Raw genomic sequence first — 25,139 nt, forward strand, 5'->3', positions numbered from 1 at the left:
ACTACATCTAAAACTAATGATGTAATGTATGGGGATTAACATAAGAATAAAAAAAAAATTAAAAAAAAAATCAAAGTGCTCAATGAAGTAGCATGTGAGCTGGGGTTCTGTCACTTCCTGCCCAATTCTGTTTGTAAATTGTATGCACATCCCAGACTGACCAGGAGGAGCTCCCGTGGTCCCCTCAGTGCCCTAAAATAAGCCTCATCTGTCTTGGCTGCTGTAAAATTCCAGTCGTCTTCAAAGTCCCAGTTCAGATGCCACGATTTCCTCTTTAAGCTTTTCCAAACAGCTGTTACGGTTGATCTGTGTGCCCTCTTCTACCCCCAATATTCATATGTTGAAGTTTGAACTCCCAGGACCTCAGAATGTGACTGTAGTTGGAGATAGGGTCTTTAATGAGATAATTAAAGTTAAATAAGGTCATCAGGGTGGGCCCTAATCCAATTTGACTGGTGTCCTTATAAGAAGAGGAGATTAGGACACAGATGCACACAGAGGGAAGGTCACGTGAGGCCACAGGGAGAAGGTGCCCATCGACAAGCAGAGGAGAGAGATCTTAGCAGAAGCCAACCCTGCCAACACCTTGATCTTAGACTTCCGGCCTCCAGAACTTACGTTATGTAAGCCACCCAGTCTGTGGTACTTTGTTATAGAGCAGCCCTTGTGAAAGAATACAATACCCCAAAAGTGGTAAAGAAAAAGATCATGCTTTTATAAAGTATTGCTACCCAAAATGTAGTCCACGGGCTAATGGCATGGCTATTACCTTTTCCTGCTAAGAACTACAGAATCTTAAGCCATACCCAGACTTCTGGAATCAAAATTTGCCTTTTAACAAACTATCCAAATGATCTGTATGCATGTTAACGTGTGAGAGCTGCTGTTGGATGAATCAGTTTGGCTTTGAAACTATCCCAAAACTTAGTGTTTAAATGAGCAACAACTTACTGTTTCTCATGATTCTGTGGGTTGTCTGGGTCAGCGCTCTGCATGTGGTTTCATTCGTTCAGCCTCCGCTAAGCAACCTTATCTCCTGAGAGTTTTATAACATTTTTTTGTTTGTTTTCATTGTTTGTGCTCTATGTTTACCTTATATTTATGACCAGCACAATTATTTTTCCATTTATGGTGAGAATATAAAATTTCATTTTTAAATAGATGCATTTTTTATTTTATTTTATTTTATTTTACTTTTTTAAAGATTTTATTTATTTATTCATGAGAGACAGAGAGAGAGAGAGAGAGAGGCAGAGGGAGAAGCAGGCTCCCAAGGAGCAGGGAGCCCAATGTGGGACTCGATCCCAGGACCCTGAGATCATGACCTGAGCCGAAGGCAGACGCTTAACCATCTGAGCCACCCAGGCCCCCAGCAGATGCATTTTTTAAAAAAAGAAGTCAATACAAAGAAAATTAAGTAAATATTATAAGCTGTATGAGGCTCTAGCAAAAATCATGAAGTTCGATGTGAGCTGCTCAAGTTTGAGAAACACTCTCTTGTTTCAAAATTTGCCAATTTTCCAAGGAGTCAAAGGCTCACCTACTCTTCTTAATATATGTAGGAGTCCATGAGAGGGTGGTAGGGATGTGGAAAGACATCAGGTCATTAAGATCTTTCTTCTCTCTGAGACCCAGGATTGGGAACTCAGGGTGAAGGTGAGAAGCACCTCCCTACTTCCCTTCTTACTATGTTTCTTTTCACCCAGGATTATTATGGTAATATCAGTGCCTGACATTTCTGTGGAGTTTTATGGTTTGAAAAGCTCTCACGCATGCTTGATGTCATTTGATCTGTAAAGCATTTGATCTGTATGGCATTTTATCCTATATAGAAAGTGAGCGGAACGATCTCTTGTCTTTGAAGGAGAGGAAAGCCTGGTTATTGTTGGGATTGCTCTCCCAGTAGGGGAAGAGCTTCTCCTATATGCATAGTTTTCTATAAAGCTGACCCTGTTTGTTGGAAGCCAACTGTGCTTTTGGTCTTCTGGGAATCGCTGAAGGAAGCAGAATCAACAGTAACGGCATGCTTTCCAGGGAAGGGCAGGACCAATGGATCGAACCGTGGGGTGGAGAGTGGTTGGCCCCTAATCCAGGACCACTGCTTGGCCACATCAGAGTCCTTCGCTGTCCGGCCTCATGGTCTTGGTAGAGGCATTGACCACTTGACAAGATAGGCATGAAGTTGTGCGCCCTCTACAGTCCTCCCGTCCTTCCAGCCCTCATTTAAATGCTAATTTTCTCAGGTCACTTCTGGTAGAATCTCTCTCTCCTTTTCCTACAGTTTCACAGAGACTTTAAGGTTTGTCTATTGTATTGTTTATCTTACGCAACTTTGTCTTGGAGTTGTTTGTGTGTGTGTCTATTTTAGTGCTAAACGACAGACCCGAAGTCTTTCCCATGCTTCTATCCACCCCAGTAGCTGGTACCTACTCTGCCTGTGGCAGGTGCTGATGGAAGCTTTGTGTACTTGAGAATAAGACATAAGAGACAAAATATTACCAAAAGGGAAAACATTTAAGCATGTTGTTTTGCTTCAATATCCTTTTGAGACTTATATTTTATGAATTGTAGGCAGGTATAAAATTGGGTGGTCCAGTTCACCTTTTCTTTCTTTCTTTCTTTTTTTTTTTTTCCATTTTCTATCATCCTTTGTAGATGTGAAAGTTCAGGCCCATCTAGGAGCTATGGCTGAATCAAGTACTGCTGTCTTGTGGGACTTTGAGGAAATTTTAATTAAAAAAAAAATGCGTGATCCCCACTCCTCTACTAAATGTTGAAAATTACAGGCATACAATTGTGAAATAGCCCTATTTTTATTAAATAAAAATGTGTACATTAATTAATAGTTATTCAGACTATTTTGTGTTAAAAATATTCCAGATAATATCACTTGAGTGAGATTTTAGCAAGTTGGACTAATCCCATATATAGCAATTTAATAATTCACATGATAAGTATGATTGGTTTAGCATTCAAAATAAAGACCATTTAAGCAGGCATATATTTTGCCAGTTGCTTTTTAAGTTTTTATGTAACTTATCGTTAAAACGATTCATGTTAGATATCTTTCGGTAACTCTGCAGAATCAGAGCTTGACTTCCCACGAACACTTGGTTATCATCTCTAGTACTGAGCATTGCACTCGCTCTTTTCATCCAGGTCCTGAATTTTACTAAGGGAAAGTGTAAGCATTATTTAAAGGCTAAGCAATGTTTCTGATCATGTGCTAAACCCTAGACATATTTTGTTTATTTGTGTAATTACTCCTCTTAGCTGTGAAAATTTGGAAGTGCAGGTATAGAAACAAATTCTGCGTGACTTACTGTCTTTGTTCCATAGGTTGACTTTTAAAAGCCCACACATGTTCAGGAGCATGTTGGTCACAAGCAAAAACAGTCCCTAATATGACCTTTCTCAGTTTCCCATGAAAATGGCCACAGAAAGCTCAATATCTTTTAGAAAACACAGGCTCTTGGAATCTTCCAAAATGTGTCCTGGGGGACTGAAATGCACAGACAAGAAGAGCGACAGAAGAAAATAACTGTTGATTGACTTCAGACAACAAGGCAAAACGAGCTAAGATGCATATATTTTAGTCAAAATTTAAAGTGTATTAAAGGGGATGAAGATAAAAAATTTGAAAGGCTTGAATGCTCCGAAAATTAAAGCTAACACTCAACCATATGGCAGAGACCAGGAGGGAGCAGGTCTTGCCATCTGTGGTCGGAAGACACTGGTTTGAAGAACCCAGTTTTTGCCCACACATGCACTTTGAACCTGAACAGTGTGGCTGGCAGGGAAGTAGGATAGAGGACAATGTTGACTCTTTTCTTCAGCCTGCCTCTTGGATGAAGAAGTAAGAGCAGATAACTGGGCAGTTATCATCTACTGTTTAGGACATGTCTTCCCCATTGGCAAAAATAGAAGCAGCTTCTCCTTTTGCATATATTGTTACTCCTAGTATCCAGTACATTTGGAGTTGAACTGTGGACTAAGGTATCCTAGAACCCTAGAACAGACTCAGTTACTAGGTAAAGATCAAGTATATATACACACACACGTGTGTGTGTGTATGCACATGTGCCCTTAGTAATATTTTAGAGAATTTGCACACTATGATTTCTAAGGTTCTCAGACCAAATTCTCTCACCATAATATAATAAGCAATACATTTTATTAAAAAATGTAAACAGAAATGATCAGGCCCTTAAAAGCTAAGAAACTTGCTTTCCTAATAAGTTGGCTAATATAGAAATCAATAATGGGGTTGTAGATTACTTCAAACATGCAAACATGAGAATATTATTATTATCTATTGAAATGTGTGGTATATTTAAAGGTGTGCTCAGATACATATTCCTTATTAAAAGAGAGAGAACGTACATCATTTAATTACTGAACTCAACAGTTAAAAGAAAGAAAAGAAAACCTGACAGGAAAGTAAAAAAGATGAAAATAATAAAACTAAAGTCAAAAATAGTAGATTAGAAGACAAAAATGTATGATTAGAAAATGAATCTAAAAACTGGCTTATTTTTTAAGAGATTCAACAAACTAGACAAACAGTGAAGCTAATGAATAATTAAAGGGATAAAATACAAATATATGAAATTAGGGCTAAGGAAAAAGTGATGACTGCTTGCATGAGCATACTACATACAATTTTATAGTAATAATTTGAAGCCTAAATGAGATGTGTGATTATTTGGGGAAAAATCATACATGGTCAAACCTGACTTCTTAGAAAACCTGCGTAGATGATGAAAATTATGTGTTTGAGCACTGGGATTATATAAGACTGATGAATCACAGACCTGTACTCCTGAAACAAATAATACATTATATGTTAATTAATTGAATTTAAATTAAAAAAAGAAATTTAAAAAAAGAAAAGAAAAAATCATTAAAACTTTTTTGACAAGAAAAATTTTGCCAAGATAATTGTACAGCCCATAGTAAAAAAAATCTACAAAATTTACTGAGGGGAAAAAATGTACAGAGCAAAAGTAATACGCATTTGGTCAGATGCCAGCATGACTTCTGTGATTCTAGAAGCGCACATGGGGAATGGGTCCTTGGATAGCCGAGATTCCTGAGTGATGGTGATAAACAGAGCCCCCTACTGACCCCATTGGACATATAACTTAAGTGAGAAATAGAACTTAGGGTTTTTTAAACCATTGCTATCTTGAGGTTGTCTGTTACTACCTTGTCTATCTTGACTGACACTACACTAATATAAAAATATATTCAACAACATAGAATAAATAACTCAAAAATAGACCCGTTATCTAAGAGAATATCATATACGATAAAAAAGGTATCACAGAAAAGTGGGGAAGACATGAAGAACAGTTAAATGGAAACACAGAAATTTCAGTTTTCACTTTATATCATAGAACAAAATCAATTTCACATGGATTAGGGAGTTACATGTAAACACTCAAGCCATAAAAATAAAGAAAAAATAATGATGGTGATGGCTGAAACTCCAAATAGGGCTGTATGCTTTCGAAGGGCTGAAAACAATTTTGGAACTGCAAGAAAAAGTTATCTCCAAAGAAAGCCCCATACAATTTAAATTCATAAATGCTGAATTAAAGAGTAAGACACCACCATAACCTGGTCAATTGGCATTCAACTCATCTCATATGTAATTATATATGAGTTTAAATCACAAGAATAAAGTCACATAAATAATTTATTCTTAACAAAACTCATAGTTTATCTTATAAGATCTTATAATCAACATTGAATTTGACTTCTAGAATTCCAAGGTATTATTGGCCAAGGTGAGAAGCATGGCATTATTGGCTCTCCTGCTTATCAGCAGTGAGCTTCCATAGCCATTCACCCTCTAGAAGCTGTTTCTTTTTCTGTAAATAAAGGTATTGGCCCAGAAGGTCTTTACAATTGTTAAATACTGTGATAGTCTAGCTATCACTGTGAATAGTGTAACTATTCACAATGATCAAAATACTAACGTGATATCGTTATAAGGGGATATGAAATTGTACACAAACAGACCGGTTTAAGGCGAAGTTATGTATTTACAAAAGCATAAATTAAACAAGTTAGTCTTGTTTTTCCCTTGAGATTTGAAAATGTGTTGCATGAACCTACGTAGATAAGGTCCAAAGGAAATACATCAGTCTCTTATGAAGTAAAACTCCAGAATTCCACAGTCATAAATTCACCCAAATGACCTGGTGACCTATTTTTGATGAGTGAAATTTTGCAAATTATCCTGTAAGCAAGCCAACCCACAAAGTAAAAGAATAATATATCATAAAAAGTATTTAGGTCATTTATTTTGATATGTGAGGTTTGATTTTAATTATTTATACAATTTCATAGTGCAGTAGTATCTTGTGGTATTTTTCTAAAAAATAATGAAGATGTCTAACTACGAGCTCTCACTAGAGCTTTTTGCTGTTAAATTTTTACAGAAACATTTATTTAGTGCAACACTGAAGGTAAAGATAAATTACATTCAAATCAGTGAGGTTCTGATAAACCAAATGTGCTTTTAACTTACAAAACAAAAGAAAGTGGAGATGTATTTAAGAGTAGGTGACTAACATAACATAATAAAATAAAATTTAAAAAAAAGATAGAAAACACACACACACACACAAAGAGTAGGAAGTGAAGTAACCAAGTAGTATAATTTGTATCTGTGCTCATCTGAGCATTGCTTCTTCTTAAGGCCACTAGCAAGACTTTGGCCTCGGGATGAAGTCCTAGGCTTTCCTACCACTTTCAAGGATGAGAATAAGTGTGTCAAAGACAATGAACTAGCAGGTGAGGTAAAAGTCTGTTCACTGATGGGGGCATGATTGTCAGCAAGCACGGATGAGCAGCTCTCCTGTGTCTGTCGCTGTACTGGGCTCCTGAAATGTAAAGGTGAACAAAACAACAGTTCTTGCTCTCAAGGAGCCCAAAATCTAGCGTAGAGGTGAGCACATGTATTAGGGTAAATGATACTATGTTCTCTAATATACAAACACCCACTGCTCAATGGCTTAACACTGCATAAATTCACTTTTTTTTTTTTAAAGATTTTGTTTATTTATTTGAGAGAGACAGAGATAGTGAGAGAGAGCATGAGCGGGGAGGAGAGGGAGAGGCAGGCTCCCCGCAGAGCAGGGACCCTGACATGCGGCTCGATCCCAGGACCCTGGGATCATGGCCTGAGCCGAAAGCAGACACTTAACCAACTGAGCCACCTAGGTGCCCCACCATAGTGGCTTTTTTTTTTTAAAGATTTTATCTATTTATTTGAGAGAGAGAATGAGATAGAGAGAGCATGAGAGGGGGGAGGGTCAGAGGGAGAAGCAGGCTCCTTGCTGAGCAGGGAGCCCGATGCAGGACTCGATCCAGGGACTCCAGGATCATGACCTGAGCCGAAGGCAGTCGCCTAACCAACTGAGCCACCCAGGCGCCCCATAGTGGCTTTTTTAATTGAGATTTTTATTGAAAGAACTGTTGATTCACACGCTGTCATAAGATATAATAAAGGGCAATCTTTGTACACATTAGGCAGTTCCACTTAATGGTACTATTTTGAAATAACTGTAATAGAATATCATAAGCAGGATATTGACATTCATATAATCTACACAACCTACTGAATATATTCAGATTTTCCCAATTTTATTTGTATTCATTTATGTGTATGGGTGTATTTATTGCTAACCATTTTTATCACATGTGTAGGTTCATGTATCTACTACCACCAAGTACAGAACAAATCCATCACCACAAGGACTCTCCTCATTTCCCTTTTGCCACCTCCTCTGTTATTAACCTCTGGGAACCACTACTCCTAACTCCATTTCTAAAATTTTGTCATTTAAAAAATGTTATACAAATAAAATCAAACTGTGTAGCCTTTGGGGATTGGCTTTTTCCCCCCCTCAGCATAATTTTCTGCAGAGTCACCTTTGTTGTGTTTATTAATAGTTCTTTCCTTTTATTGCTGAGTCCTATTCCATGGTTTGGATGTACCACAGTTTGTTTAACCATTGGCCAACTGAAGGACATCTGGACAAATTCCCATTTGGGGCTATTGCAAGTAAAGCTGCTATGAACATTGCTTTATAGCTTTTCTTTCTTTTTCTTTTTTTTTTTTTGCAAGAATTTTATTTTCCATTTCTCTGGGATGGTTGCCCAACAGTGCAATTTCCTAGGTCATATGGAAGTTGTATGTTTCATTTTATAAGAAATTACTAAATTATTTTTCAGAGTGGCCATAGTATTTTACATTCTCACCAGCAGCGTAGGAAAGATCCAATTTCTTCACACTCTAGCCAGCATTTAGCATTGTCATTATTTTTATTTTAGTTATTCTGACAGTTGTGGTTTTGATTTTCATTTCCCTGATGGCTAATCATGTTGGATATCTCCACCTGTGCTTATTTATAAACTCTGTGTCAGAACCATAGTGTTTTTGATTTGAAACAGGCTTTAGAAGTTTTCTAGTTCTTACGAATAACTTCTTTTTACATTAATTTTTTTTAATTCTGGGAAATTCCTATTGATTCTTCTACACTCCATCTAAATGCCCCCATTTTCTTTTAAGCCCTCTTTAACCCTGAAGCCTGAGTTAACTAAACCCTTTCTGACTTGCAGAGCCAAAGTGAATCTCTGTCTTCCCTGGGTTCCAGTTTGTTTCTCCTTCTGTTGTACCAGTAATCAAAGGGTGTTTTCATTAAGGTACTTACCTGTCTGTGCTTGCCACTAAACTGTTCCCTGGGGGAAGGGACTGCCTTATATATTTTTTTGCCTCCCCAGAACCTGGTATGGTATCTGATGCATTTAGATACTTAAACCTTTTCAGTGAGTTTGGGTACTGCATTATGTTCTGCCTCTTTCCCCAAAGGACTTGAGCATCTACTTTTTGGTAGACACTGCTGGGTGCGTTCACAAATGTTATCTCACTTAGACCTCCCCACCAGCCTGAGAAATAGGGTTCTTTAACTGTAGTTTGCAAATAACCAAGCAGAAACTCAGCGAATTAAGTAATTTGAAAATTATGATCCTACTAAGTGGCCCAGTTGAGGCCTGCCTGTGGATCTTCCTGTTGCTGTGTCAGAGTTGCCCAGAGGGGGCGCAGCTGAGTTGTAGTCCTTCCCCTGCACCACGTTGGTGGTGCACCTGCTCCCATCCCACTCACTGACAACTGTAGAATTTGTTTGTGCATCCTACTGACTGCGCTTTCCTGACCGATGCCCAATTCAGAATGGGCAATAATCATTGCTACACTTCCTTTCTTCTGTTCTGAACATCTCCTTCTGCACCAGCCCTGGGGCTTAAAGTTCCTATTAACCTCAGTGAACGATTGCCCATTCCTCAGGGGTCTTCATTCTTTACAGTGACTCCTGTGCCCTTGGCCTTAAGGTTCTCTCTTCATACTTCACCTCTGTTTTTTTCTGCATTCCTTTAGTTTGAGGCTACCCATTTCTCAAAGGAATTAGATTTCATCTAACTGAACATTTTTGAGGTCCTATAATGTCAAAGTGATGCAATAGGCTGTATGAAGAAGACAAAAATGGAGAAATGAAGACTTTTTGCATCGTAGTTTTGGCAAATGACAGAAATCTATTCACACAGACTTAAGCAAAAAAGAAAAAAAAAAGTCATGTAATTGACAGTCTAGAAGTAGAACTTGCTACAGAGCTGGCTGGATCCAGGTGCTCAGCCAATGTTGTCAGGAATTTGCCTCTCTCCCTCACTTATTCTTTGCATCTCTTGGTTCTGCTTCCCTCTGGGTTGGCTTTATGCTTAGCCAGCTCCTTGGCTCTATAACTTTTCTATCACTGGGAAATCATCCCAGAGAAAAGAGAACATCTATTTCCCAACAGCTCCAGCGAAATCCCTAGGATGGATTTTGCTGGCCTGACTTGGTTCTCATTCCCAAACTAGTAACTGTGGCCAGGGAGATGGAATATTCTACTTGATCAAGCCTAGTACACACCTGCTTCCAGGGGAAAGACTTGCTTAATTGCTTAGATTGAGAACCGGAGTGGTTCCCCCAGAGTGAAGAGACACAGATTCACAGAGCAGCCCAAACTAGGAGCTAATGCCCAATGCAGAGAATATGACAGTAGTTCATGCAAAAAACCTCTGAGATCTAGACAAAGGCCATGCACAGTAGTAGGAATTGAAAATATAGTCTGACCTTCAACTTGAGAGCTAAGTACTATTATGCTATTTTACAGATGTGCAAACTGAGGGATAAATAAAATAAATAATTTTTCTATAATCCATAGCCAATCTAGGACCAAACTATGTCTATGTGACTCCAAAGCCCATGCTCCTAACCACTAGGAAACCCGAGGAAGGGGAATGTGAGGGGAAACCAACTTACTGGTATGCTCACCCCAGCTGCCCGGATGGGAAGGGAATGACGAGGAAATTATGTGCTCTCTCTGTTACCCAGCTCCATCCTCAACAAGACTGAGGAAAGATGGAGAAGAAAGGAGTGCAGAAAGACCTTGTCCTAAACCAGATTCCTCAGTCTTGGCCCCATTGACTTATTAAGCCAGATACTTCTTTGCTGTTGGGGGGCTGTCCTGTGCATTGCAAGATTTTTAGCAACATCCTGACCTCTGCCCACTAGATGCATGTAGCATCTTACTCCTGATTGTGACAACCAAAACAGTTTCCAGAATCACCACATATGCCCCAGGCACTCGCTAACACCATTGCCTCCCTATCCCCACCTTAGAGGATGCCATCCTGGTTATCCTGGAGTGATGCTCTCCCCTGTCCTAATAGAGCATAAGCCTCCCTGTGAGGCTCCAGTATTTTAGACCTTCTTACTCTCCCAGGGGAGGATTCCAACAACATGCCCCTTCTCTCCACTCCAAACAATGTAGATTACATCTCTTCACTCATGCTCCTGGAATTCTGGGATCTCTGGGAAGATTTTTGGGAAAGAAATCCATAGCTCCTGGGATCCTGAAATTTCTGGTTTCCAAATGGCAACTCTATGGAGAGGGAAGACCACATGGACAGTAGGTCAAAGATCAAGTGAGGTAATTTGTAATTGGTTATTTCAGTTGATTTTTGTCATTTAGATTGCCTACATTGCATTCGAGGCCAAATGTACAACATTTACAAGCACTGTGACCCGGAGCGACTCAGCCTCCGTCAGCCTTGGTTTATGTACAACATGGAGCTGTACGAAGAACATATCTCAGAGGCCATGGTTTTACGGAGTAGTAGTAGTGCTGAGCTATCACAGATCTGGCTCACATCATCAAGAAAAGCTAAATATTTAATATATACCATTTCAGATTAAGGGAGCATTTAGAATCATCTAAGAAACAGCTTCTAAAGATGTCCATCAAAAAAAGATAAAAAGATTAAAGTAAAACATTTCAATATGCTTCCAAAAAAAAAAAAAAGAAAATTCATTCCAGTAAAATATTATCTCACCTGTGTGGATTCTAGGTAGTTCACTGACCTTTCCAAATTCTAAAAGATTCTAAACTTGGAAGTTCGGTCATTATCTCCTATGTAAGGAAAATTATTGTGGAAAAACCATCTCTTCTTTTTGTCGTTTGTATTTGGAGGACTTTGTTTTAACTCTTCTCTGGGCCTCAATCTCCAATTAGAGAAAGGAGAGGACTCCTAAACTCAGATGTAAAGCAGGAGAAAGTGACTTTCTGAAATGGAAAAGGAAACAAGAAAAGGGTAAAATATATATACTTTTCTCCTTATGTCTAATTGGTAACATAAATATCACGTTCTTCTAAATTATTCCCTAAGTGTCATGCTCTGTTGCCCTGCTAAAATAAAATTTAAACTTTGAAATTATTTCCAATATCAAGTGATAGATTGAGACAGTAGCATGAAATTTGCTAACCTGTTTTTGTCAAGTTGCTAAGCGCTCAACCCATTTAGAGCACGTGGGCATCAGCCCTCTAGTGCCCCCTGGCTATTTCTCACCTGGGACTGTTAGAACTTTACCCCTCTGTTAATCAAGTGTGTTTTCTTAATTCCTCCTAAATGGCCATGCCTTTGCTCTCTACCCTTTCTCTTTTTATGCTGGTGAGACACTGTTGATTTTGCAATTAGACTACATTTATTTGGTATCATCAGGAAGCAGGTTCTGACTGATCAGGGAATTTCAAGAACACTGTAAGTGTCGAAACTTCTAAGAAATGAATGATGAAATTCTTTGCAAAAATATATCACACATTTCTATACCTTAGTTAACAACGATATGACCAAATTTGAATTTTTCTTATAAAGCAGTCAGGTGGAAATGTAGGGTAATGTCCCAGATGTTGAGTTTTATAGGCTCAATTTACTTTTATTTATTATTTATTGAGCACCCATTATGTTCCATACATCCTTTGGTTTCTTTAGATTGAATTCCTCCCAACTGCCACAATACTGAAGTGACACAAAGTACCTAATATATAAGAAGCAAGGAATACACATTTTCCCCTACATTAAACATTTTTTAAAAATTAGTTTTCAGGAAGCAAGAGAGACAATTTTAAAAACGCGGTCAAAATGTACTAAAATTTTGATGTATTTGTATGATCTATATTCGAGCCATTCTATCTGCTTCGCTCAGTTCTAGCAACTTTCACCTTCCCATGCAGACTCCAGCACAGATGTACAGCAGATGAAGTGAAAATGTATCAGAGACTGAGAGAATAATTGTAGCAAAAAGCAAGAATGTCATTGTAATGGGATGTAAAGAACAATGCCCTGCTTTCTCAAGAATAGACTGTATTTGATGAAATGTAAGCATAGATGAAACTTTCGGCTCATCCTTGACACAAGTTCTGTGGGGAAGCAACCAGCAGAGGGGACAGACAGTGTTCAGGGGAGTGGCTGGTGTGACTGATAGACGGCAGCAAGAATTAACCAAAGGAGAACCACCAATTCCAGTGACCAAGTCCCACTGATAGACCACAGCAAGAATCAACAGAAGGAGAACCACCAATTCCAGTGACCAAGTCTTGACTTTAACGGGAACTTTGAGAAATTGCAAAGAACAACTGAGAAAAATCTTCAGGTATCTTATAAAATCTAATTAGAAAATAATTGGCCATCAATCGCTCGATATGGCAAAGGCTGAAAGAAGAGCAATCCAGTGAACAGGAAATAATTCATGTGATTGGGGGTAAAGTGTAGTTAAAAGGTGAGGCTAAGAGAGGTAAAGAGGAGCCGGGGGGGAAAACAAAAGGTCTGCAAACAGTCTTCCAGAAGGAAAAAGGTTTAAGCAGAGCAATGACATGATAAGATTTACATTTTGAAAAGATGACGGGCAGTGGTGTGAAAGCAGAAAGGATAGCGTGAACCTAGGAGCCACAAGAAGGACATTTAAAAATAACCAAACTCAGGCAACAGGATCTGATAGCTTGCATGAAGTACTGACTTTGGGACTGGAAAGAGAAATGGACAAGTTGTGGAAGCATTTGGGGGGTCAAAGTGTTACAACCTGGTGGTTGATTGGTTGTCAGGGGAGAATCTGAGAGATATGTCGAGAACTCTGCCTTGCGTTTCTCTTTAGGTGGGCAGTAATATGCAAAAGTGATAGGATTTAAAACACTTTAATGCATGCCACCCACCATCATACATATTTGTCTTTCTAATTTTACTGCTCTTTTGAAACTGTACAGAAAGCACTTATAGTCCCAGCTTCTGTCCCTAAAATTCAGTTGGATCGGCATTTACTTGGTATATTTGATTTGCAACATTTCCTTCCTATCTGAAACTTCAAACGCAGACCTGAAATGTTTATTAAATCTGTAGAACACATGGAAATTGACATCGAAGCTTAAATTTAACTTGTCTTTTAAGTAGCAGTTGGTCTATATGGTGCTCCTATTTTGTATGTTTTTGAAAAGTTATTTTTAGGGACTTAAAATTCCTAAAATTTGTTGTCTTTAGTTGAGAAATAGGTTGCTGGTGGCCAGACCCTATATAATTGAGTTCATGGAGAAATAATTCGATGAAATTAATAAAGAAACTTAATGTTCTCTAGGCAATTGTATGCTGCCAATGTGCTAAATCTTTGTCTGTTAACTTATTAAATTATTGTTTTATGAATCTTCTGGAGGACTATATCCAAATTGAATGTTTTGCCAATATTAATCCCCTACTGGTGGTTCTAACAAAGAGTACTCTTTCAGGGACAGGTCTTTTTCCTTGGGGAAGTAAATAGAGTCAGTGATTTACTGATAAAGCCACCCAGTATATACATCATCTCTGTCCCATATATCAATGTCATGGGCAACAGCTTGCTTTACTAAGTGATTCTGCAGTGTCTTCTCAAAGACTGTTTTGTTTAGTAATCAGATCGAAGTGCCAGCATGCATACTTTTTAGCATCGTATGAATTGTTTTCATCTTTAATAGCACAATTAGTTCGGAGACATTTTTGTGGAATGGTTTCCACTGCTGAAATTTTATCCCACCATATTGGTCCACTTAAAAAAAATGTTAGTCCATTTATCACTGTGTGCACTTGAGGATGAATTATTTGCAACCTACTTTGTATTGAAAACTGAAATGTTATTCTTGTTACCAGTTAGGAGAATTTTCATATTTGCAGCTCTTCCTAACTGACCAGTTTTTAATTTGATGTTAATTATCTAAATGGTTTGGGAGAAGAGGCTGCCTTCCTGTTTCACGCTATTAAGTGGCATTAAACATTCCCTCCAAACCCTTGAACAGGGATTGTGAAACTAAAGAGTGATGGCTTTGTGAAAATTTACATGGGGGTGAATAGAAAACTGTAAAGGAAAAGGGTCCTTTTGATGATGACTGACAGATAATGACAGAGCTTTCAGTCTCGGTTTAAAAAAGGAGGTTTTACTGAGTGGGTAGTTCAGTTTAATATCTTTGTAGGTCGATCCTGGAAAGGACTTTAGGAAGACAGTTGGAAGGACACAGAATTTTTTTTTAATAAAACATTAAGACGAAAAGTTTTTTTAAATGGTATTTTAAAAACAAGTTATTGATTTTCTTATTGTACTTGTGATGCAAGCATTTTAGCGAATTCCGTTTCAGACTGTTTCTCTGTAGAAGCGTGTTATGCTATGTACATAATCTTTGGAAAGGAATTCTACTTGCAGCATATTTTTCTTCAAAGGCTTTGCATTTCTGCATAAAAAGCTTATTAATTATTTGTAGCTGCTTGTCATCGTGTTCTGATAATAGAAGGCTGGTCAAGGATAATAATTACCACTTCACCTTTTTGGATCATATATATCCACTATTCCTAGTGCAATATTACCCAAAGCATCTCTTCTCTCCCTGTACACAGGACCAAAAGTGCAGGCACATCATTTATTGATAAGACAAAAAGAATGTAATGAAATTATCAATGTTCTTGAATTAATTATGAACATGATTAAGAAAGCTAAAATCTCAGGAGCCAGGATCTCATTACCCATTCAGTCTTAGGGATTGCTTTCATTCAGCTAGGCAAAAAGGCTTTGAGCAGCCCTACAGTTGCCTTTCTCTCATTTATTTGTGCTAGAATTAAGGTTTATTTGTTTTCTGTTTTCTTCTTCTTCATATTGTTTCTGTCTTTATCCATTTAACAAACTGTTTCCTCCTGTATCTCAGAAGGATGAACCTATAGGGCCTACATCTCTGTCTGCAGTCTGCACACCTTCTTCTTTTGAGTGCATTTCTCTCAACTCATTTTGCTGGAGCTCCTAAATATCTCTCAAGGTAAGTCTGAGAATGTAGCCAGAAAGTTCTTTCAGATTTATGTCTGCAGCTATACAACAGTTCTGTCTGAATCCCATTCAGCTAGGAGTCTTAATGACATCATTATTACGCTGTCTGTACTGGGCTAGATTTTACTTGGAGCCTACACTGTATTATTACTTATCTTCCTTTCTGTATGAACCTACTACGAATAATACTTATTTAAGGTGCGGGAAATGATTCAAAACTAACAGGGAAATACATTTTTGACTTAAATCAAATTTACAAGAGGAGTATAAACAATAAGCAAAAAGGAAAATCCATTTAAAATCTGTATTTGGTGTACAGGTAGCCTAATTGCTCTGGAAGTCCTACCCTCTCATCCTTGCTGTTATAACGGAGTTGAGGACAACTGAAATATAACACCAGACTTAGATTTACGTAAAAATTTCCGAGTGTTCCCTTTTTAAAGGCCTTCTGAATTTCTGGGGTTGTACTTTCCAGTGCAGAGGAATATTGAATTGGTGTCTGATATAAAATGTCTTGAAATTGTCCTAATGGCACCTGATTGTTCTTTTTTTTTTCTTTTCTTCTTTCTTTTTTTGTAAAATTGACCAAGGGTGATTTGGCAGCAAACTTTTCTGAAATGTGCCACTAGGTCATTTATAAACAAGGTCATTGGTAAAGGTAAAGTGCTGCCAGCTCTCATTCCAGAGGCACGTACAGACTGATTACAAAGATCACACATTTGCATGTTATTTTGGTTTCAATATATTAGTAGAGGGTTCCTATTCCTGTATAAGAGAATGAAGTATTGCAAAGATGAGACAGGGAGAACTCTAGCTTGAGGCCACTGAATAAATACGTATATGTGATACTAAATCCATTGATCCTGGTTTTCTTTAAAGTGATGGTTTGATAAGATTGCTCAAACATCCAGGAATCTGAATGCATAAAATCATTGAAAAGCCAAAGCATGTTGAAGTGATAAGTGACAAAGTGATTTGATTATAGCACACAAAATATAAAAACGCCCATCCCTTAAATCTTAAGAACAACCTTGACATTTGAAGATTTGTTAGAAAATGTGATTAAATAACACAAACCATAAACCTGCAGCCTCTGGCTATGACATTTAAGTAATTATGTATGTTACATAAAAAATTTTGTTTCATATCAACTAAATATCCAAGGTATTAAAAGTATATTGCTGGAGTATTCTATGATTTGTGAATGTTGTCTATTTTAATCTGGGGGCACATTAAAAACTGGTCCTTGTATGTTTTATGTTGCTTTTTGAGTTTTATTAATTTGATGAGCAAATGATTATTGATACTTACTGGAATTACAGTTGCTAAGCAAGGCATGGTTCTGCTTAGTTCTTATGTGAAGTACATTCATTGAGATAGGTGATTTAATTTGAAAGGGTAAAAATGCAAAAAAGACACGAAATCTTGTTTTCAGACATCAAACAAAAATAGCAGTAAAGATAATTTTCTCACTTTATGAACCCAGAATGCCAGGGAAAAATAGCATGTTTCTTAAGTAGAAGCTCCTCGCACTTCATCTCATTCTGAGAAAATGGAAATATCGCTGAATTTCTTTTGATATTTCTTTCATATCTTATCAAAAAGGGAAAAATGAATCATAAAATATCCTGCATGCCGTTTCTACATGAAAGGCTGGAACAGAAGTCCCATGTGGCTCTCTCAAGGGGAAGCCTATTATTGCGGTGCTCTAGGTGCTGGTCTGTACTTCAGCAATTGGACACGAGCAGGTGAACGAGTTTGGAAGCTGAAATAGACACAAATAGCAGAAGAGAAGGAAGCGCACCTCTAGCAGCAAAGTTGATAAAGGGCATTTTGCTTTTTAGCTTGCTGGAATCTAAGTAGTACACATTTTAAAACAATAAAACACCAAAAACAACAACAACAACAAAAACAGTGCCGTAGCAGGCCAGATGCAGTTAATTAAGGCAACCTTTCATAAACTTTAAAAAAGTTGCCCTAGTGAAAAATGTCTAAACACTAATCTGAGACAAATAGAAAAGCATGCTTCTGTTTTATAAAGTAACTGTCAGAAACATTATGGTTTACATGTTTTCCTTAATTTCTCTTGCAATAAAACGAAATGCCAATTCCGTGTGTTATTACTAACTTCACCAAGTTCAGAGAGCTTGAAAACTAACAATTGAATAACAGGGGAGAAGTTCAAACATTTATCTAACTTTCTGAAGGCAACATTCTGCAGGGGAGAAAGCAGAGATGATATCCCGAACTGGCCGTAGCTGCTCATACCAGATTTTGTTTTTCTGTACGTATCTGACTTTGACATTTTACACTCCTGATACTGAATGAAAAGGTGAATATATTCAAATCTAATTGATATGGGAATAAAACATCAACCAAAAGTCAACATAACTAATCTTAAATATTTAATACATGACTACTGTTTTGTTCATAGCTGGAATTAGCTCTGAAATCCAGAAAGTGCTAAAATCTCATATGTATGTGGAGTTATATATATTCACAAAGATGGCAGCAAGGTATACTAGAAAAAGCATCAGCAGGTGTTAGGAGATTTCAGTTCTGTCAATATCTAGTTGTGACTTTGGTAAGTCATTGAATCTCCCAAAGCCTCCATTTTTCTCTCTCTAAAATTAGTGGGGTAAATTGACAATATTTAAGGCCCCCTCACACACCAAAATCTATTATTTCACATCTATGTGTGTGTCTATACAAATATATGTTCATTCGGGCAAACAAGGAAGCCTGAAATCTATCCTTAGCATTTATTTTTCCCAGTGTTAGGCTGGCTATTCAAGAGCACTTTTCATTTAGAACATATGAAAATCTAATATCGTGTGTCCATCGGACGTCCCTGCTAATTAATTCCTGAAATGCAGGGCTTAATTTGCTCTTAAACATTCTTCCATTCGCATTTATGCTGATCTGTGCCCATAAACAGTGGGACTCGCTTCCAGCAAATATGTCTTTCACAAAATTCCCCAAGTGTAGAAGGGGAGTTGTTTTATCTTCCCATTGCTCACAGCAAGTTGTTGGGTCTTAGCAAATTGCTAATAGGCTCATTAAGCTCCTGCTATGTATATCTACCAAGCGAACACAGAATTGATCATTGCACCTAAAATTGGATTTCAATTTTTGGTCAGGAGGCTCAATTCTATCATCTTTCCGAGCAGCAAGGTTTAGAGCTGCTTAGTTTCAAGGGCAAAAAGTGGTGTTTGGCAAGTCAGTGTCTTCCCGGGGAGTTTGAAGACAGGCAGTCTCCGGAGGGAGAGAGTTTGAGGGTCATTGCGGAGGGGGTCAGGTCTGCTCTGAATGGGTTAAGAACTACCTGCTTGAGATTGATTGAAATCAGTAATGGATCATCTCATAAAGCTGCTGTTACTAGATATTACCCTGCTATCTCGGTCCTCTGATAGCTCTGATAAGAAGTGCTTACCGCAGAGGAGGCTCCTGGAGGACAGATACTGTTTCCTGTACCGCAGGGAGTAAAAAGCCATACTGCTGGATCAGTGACTTTTCCTAACAGCAAGTAAATTCAGGCCTTATCAAGTTACAGCACAAACTGCACTCATGTTTTATTATTCTCATTAGAGATTTAAGGACTAATTCCAGTTCTTAGCGCTTAGCAGTTTAATGTTTTCCATAGATAAGAATTAAGATTCTTCTGGGGGATTTTTTTATTTGCTAAAGCTTGCAAAATATAATGCGGTGATGCACTTACTGTGATGTAAGGCGGTAGATTTTCTAAATGTCCTGAATGTTTTTAAGGCATACGTTTTAAAAATTTAAATCTAATGAACGAATTTTTCCAAGTTGGACACATACCCATCCACTGAAACATGCCTGTCTTTGTCTGGGAACCCAAACCTGCTGTCCTTCTGGAAATGTGACATAGGAGGACTGGACTTCTTGCCTCCAGAGCTTATCTTGAATTGCTGTGTATTTTCTCGAAGTAAATTCACTTAATCGAGACTAAGTGTAGTGTCTGATTCCAAAGAAAACCTTGAACAAGACCTGTTTTGTAAGTAAACTTGGCTTTAAAGTATTTCCTTGAAGTGAAACTAACTTTCCTTCTCAAACAGGTGGAGAAAAGCTGTGACTGTCATGTTCACTGCATATCTGTGTTCAAAGAGATTACAAAGTTGAATTTAAAAATAAAAATCCAGTCTTACTTTCTGTTCGGGTACTCGCGTCGGATTAATATTATAGTGACTCTTCGGTAATGAGAGTCTGTTGTTGCCCACAGTTGGTCTCCCTGACATTCTTGAAGGAAAAAAGAAATCATTTTTGAATAAGAAAGTTTCATCAAAGTTACAATGTGATAACATTATTACTGCAATTAAAGCTCAATGATTAATGTCCTCTTTTTTGGTTACATGTACTGAAATTAGTCTTTTTGTATGACCAATCTAGTATGAGAAACTTTCTTTTACTCCTCACTTTTCTTTGGTTTATCTTCAGAATTTTTATTACACGTGGCTCGTGGCTGTCTGGTACTTTCAGGGGCAGCCGGATTTCAATAGTGTCAGTCACGGAGACTATGGCTGTCAAGTTTCAGGGTTGTTTGGAAGAAAATGTGTTACATACAGATGAAAGTTGTTGTTAAAAAGACCTTCATTGGCTGACACTTTGATATCCATTCTTGGAAAAATGTTTTCCTGAGGTGAAATCCCTCTGGAAGCATGGTCTACTTTGTGGCCGTTTGGGAATCCTGAGTGTGTCTACTAGGTGGGTTTAATAATATAATAATAAAAGTAACAGCTATCATTTATAGTGTGCTAGACCCTGGGACAGATGTTTAAATGAATTTATCTTCTCTATCAACTGTTTCCAAGGACATTCTCCATGTGTTAAGTTTACCTTTTCCATTTTTTAAGACAGGGAAACCCATGCTAGTTAATGGTTTGCTTACTCTGGGCTTTGCAGGCTTTGTGCCTATTTATGCCCCAGATTGTTTTTCCCTTTTAGCCAATGAAACTCTGCCAGAAAAATTTAACATGCTTGTTCCAGTTACATTACTGGGTGCAATCCTCCCTTATACAGCAAATAAATTTATTATGAAGAACTCCCAGTAGAAGCCTTGGAAAACTTACACAGAGCTGTGCTGTGTCCAAAATGCTGTTCAGTCGGTTTTCCGAAGCGCCCAGGTAACAGCTGGTGCAGGCCATGTGCCAGCCCTGACAGCCCATATGCTCTCTTTAGTGCAGTAATTATCTCAACACAAAACTCTGATAGCCTAGTCTACTGGGTCCAGTTTCCCTAGGTTAAATTGACTCAGTGGCTTTGTTAGTAAGTTCCTTTGGCACAGTAAGAACTTCATCAAGAGTTTAAGGATTGGGCTAGGCCTCAAAGACCAATGTGACTGCTACTTTCAAGACAGGTGGCTGATTAACCCAGAGAGATTCTAGGTGGCAGTTCATCAGGCTGTCACCCTGCGGCAGCGCTCTGGTTAAAGGACTGTCATTGTTTCTACCAGATACCTTGTGTGGGGAGGATGGTTACCTCATCCATTGTGGTGCTAGGCTAAAGTTTAATTTTTGTATTTCAGTTCTGAAACAGGCACAAGGATCTCTCCTGTATTTCAGTGGGCATGCTGGGAACGGAAGGGTTGGAGTGAGGAGTGATGGGATAGGAGAAGAGGTGAAGAAAAGTGAGCTGGATCAAAATGGGTATAGATTTCCTTAGAACATCACAGAGAAGACTTTTCTCTCTTTTTATCTTCCTGTGTCCTCTGAGATGTTAACAGTTCCTCTGTGTGTGTAAACTTCAGATGTTGGAGGCTGGGAATCCATATTTGTAAGTGATTGGTTTCCTTCCTTCCTTCCTTCTTTCCTTCCCTTCTTCCTTCCTTCCTTCCCTCCTTCCATGTCTCCTTCCTTCCTTCCCATTCCTTTCCCCCTCCCTTCCTTCCCTTCTTTCCTTCCTTCCTTCCTTCTTTCCTTCCTTCCTCCCTTCCTTCCTTCCTTCCATGTCTCCTTCCTTTCTTTCTATTCCTTTCCCCCTTCCTTCCTTCCTTCCTTCCTTCCTTCCTTCCTTCCCTTCTCCCTTCCTTCCTTCCTTCCTTCCATGCCTCCTTCCTTTCTTTCTATTCCTTTCCCCCTTCCTTCCTTCTTTGTTTACTTCTGAAAAACACAAACATACAAAGGACCAGTTGTGATAAAACTATAGATACAGCCCCACAGTTACAGTGCAGACAAAACTTCCCATAAATTGAGCAGCCATGATCTTGAAAAATGTTTCATGGTATGGAATCATAGTATTCAGCCACCAGTGCTTGAAATTAAATGAAGTTGACATGATATTAGCATTTCAGCTTCTTTTCTGTCTTCTGCTCTTAGCATAGACCTTAAATGATGGCTATGCTTGTCATGACATGCTTTATGTGAGCACAAATTTAAACCTCGCTTCTGGTCTATTTAGATGATACCATATGCTCATGATGTTAGCAAGAAGGTTGAGCTACTAGATCTGTTGGCCAAGATCAACCTTACCTTCAGTGTGCTTAGTTTTGTGGGTGCCACACAAATGCCTGCTTTTCCAATGGACCTTTTATGGGGGATGGTCTCCAATACCCCTCTGAGGAGGGATTGCCTTATGCCCATTTGAATCACTAAGTGGCAGAACGTAATTAGATTATCTCCGTTATTCCTGAACCTAAAGAAGGATTCGAGCAAGAAGGGCTGTCTCCTTTGTCAGTACAGCTTTGATTTCTTGTACTGAAATGGAATTGTGAGGTAGAGAGGAATGCACTGAAGTGAATGAAATATAAGGTCCAAAAGGGATTGGGTTATACCTTATAATTCTACGTAACCCCATAGCACCCATAAAATTCTGATCATCGGGTTTCTTTCATTCTTTATCCAATACAAGCTGATCTGGTTCTGGCCAGACCTTGCCTGTCTTGTTCATTCCTATAACTTCAGAGGGCAGAGCAGTGCCTGGCAAGTAAATATTTGCTAAATGAATAAATGAATGGATGGAAGTAAGCTCTTTTATTTATGGAAATGAGTCCAACTGTAAATGGCAGTGTAGAGTTTCTGGGGTGGGTAGTGGTGAGAGGGACAACGTGGTCCTGAGTGTTGAGCCATCCAGTGGGGTAGGAGGGTCAGGCTCTCTTGGTGACAATTTCTGGTTTGAAAGATACTAGGGAAGCTCTGAATACTCAAAGCCCTTTCCAGTGACCAAGGCCCAGGGGCAGGAACATGACCAGGGTTGATTTATTTCCAGCTGGACTCTAGTTGAAATTGGTTTGCTATTAATGTAAAGTCATTGCATTATTGTGTTTTTCAATTTAATAAAGCAAATTATAACCCCAAAGAGCTTCTGTAGAAAGCTAGATCAACTAGTTTATAAAAACCCAAACACTAACCTTTGTTATTTAGTTTTCAACTACAGGTAGTTATACTTCTAAAGCCATTATTTATATGTTGTCAGGAGTACTCACCAAATTTATTGACTTGTACATTATTCTTTGCAAATAAGTTCTGGCTGCTCTCTGCATATTATAATTAAAACGACAGGGACTTTAATCATTTATGAAATTTTAAACTACATACTGAATATAAATGTATCATTCAATGTGATAGAATGAATTAAATTCATCACTGTCAAATAACTGTATAAAAGATGAAATATCTCTCATCCCACATCATTAGCTTATAAAAAAAAAAAAGAACCAGATTTGCAAGCATTGTAATAATGCTTTTATGGTCTTTTAAGGACGCTTTGAAAACTAAGACATTTGGCATATACAAGAAAATTACTTGTGACCAAAAAGTTGGTTCCTAGTTTTACCTGGAAAAGTTCTATTTGAATTTGGTGATGAAGGGTAACTTTTGCCTAGATAGAATCAAATAGATGGAAACTCTCCTATAGAGACAAAAGCATATTTTATTACTATGATGTAAATATGTGGATGTATTTAAAAGAGAGTTTGGGCAAACCAAATCACTTATGCACAATCCTTGAGGTAGGTTGAAAGGGTGATTTGGGATAAGAATGTAATTGAAATATTTATCTGGTGTAGGTAAGTAGCTGGTGTTTGCTCAGTTCTCAGCCAACATTTTATGTGTATCCAGACACTGTCAGCACCTGTACCTCTAAGGAAAACAAAACTAATTTGGCAGGCAATGATTCTGATAATTATTTTCATTTTCTAGTTTGCTATGATCATCACTATTTTTAGCTAATATCTATACGTGTTTAATACTGTCAGATTCAACTCAAAATAGACTTTACTAGATAATTTGATTTCAGAACGCTTTCTAAAATGTGACAATCTCTGTCACTTACTGATTTATTTCAGGAAAATATGGGCTATGGACTTTTTAACCCTTTTCCTCCGATCTAACGGAGTCTTCTCAAGTTTTAATTATTTTGCCTATGTCTCTTGATTTCCATTATTTCTTGTGCAGGACATTTGTTAATTCATTGATTGATTTATTTGTTCATTTAATAAACCTTCATTGAGCTTGGCAAGGGGTGGAGGGCAGGGTAAAAAGAGGCTTGGTTTTGGAGACAAGATGAGAATCTACACCCCTCCTCTCAAGGAATATCTGTCTGTGTAATGGAAGGTACATGAGGCTTGATAAAACCTGAAATGGGCAGTACTTTCATAAACTTATGGAATTAATTCATTAATTAATTTTGGGAAACAAAAGTATAAACTAAGTAAGGCACTTAAACCTGTCTTTCTACTTCTCCTTTTGTTTAATCCAGCTCCCAGTCAGACAACTTCATGCGATATTTCCAACCAAATGTGAGGAAACATGACATGGCTAGAAGGATAAATAAGCCTTTTGTGGTGTGCCAGGATATAAAATGTATTTTTATATAAGTTAAAATAAGAAGAAAATCTCTAGCCCAGGCAAGATACAGTACTGTGGAAACCAAATCTCTAAGTTTTCCCAATAATCAGTATTATCTTCAGTGATATTTTATCTTGTCAAGAATTTTAGATGGGTTATTTTGAGAGTCTAATTAAATAGTATTCAACTCCTTCTATTCTCTGAACTATTGAGTTCTTATCCCATAACACCCCAAACTAGGAACATCAATGTAATTAGACTTTTACATGTTGTTATATTAACGACAAGATACCTGATTGACCTGTAGTCACTTAAAAACTCTTCTTGATAAGTAAGGCTTTTGGGGGGGGAGAGGGGGCAGAGGGAGGAAATGTGTATAAGACTTGGGGATGTGTAGCAAACCCATATTGCTGTGGGTTAATGTACCCTGCCCTGACAGAGCCTTCTTAAGAGCTGAGTAGAAACCAGTATAGCCTGGCTTTTATTTTATGACATTAACTTCAGCTCTATTTTAATCAGCAAGTTTGAATAACAACAAGACAATGAAAATGACTGTAGTAATTAAAAACAAAACACACACACACACATCAGAGAGCAGAATCAATAATTCAAAGAAA

Source organism: Leptonychotes weddellii, chromosome 3 (genome assembly GCF_054177405.1).
Source record: "Leptonychotes weddellii isolate Sample4059 chromosome 3, ASM5417740v2, whole genome shotgun sequence".
NCBI classification, from domain to species: Eukaryota; Metazoa; Chordata; class Mammalia; order Carnivora; family Phocidae; genus Leptonychotes; species Leptonychotes weddellii.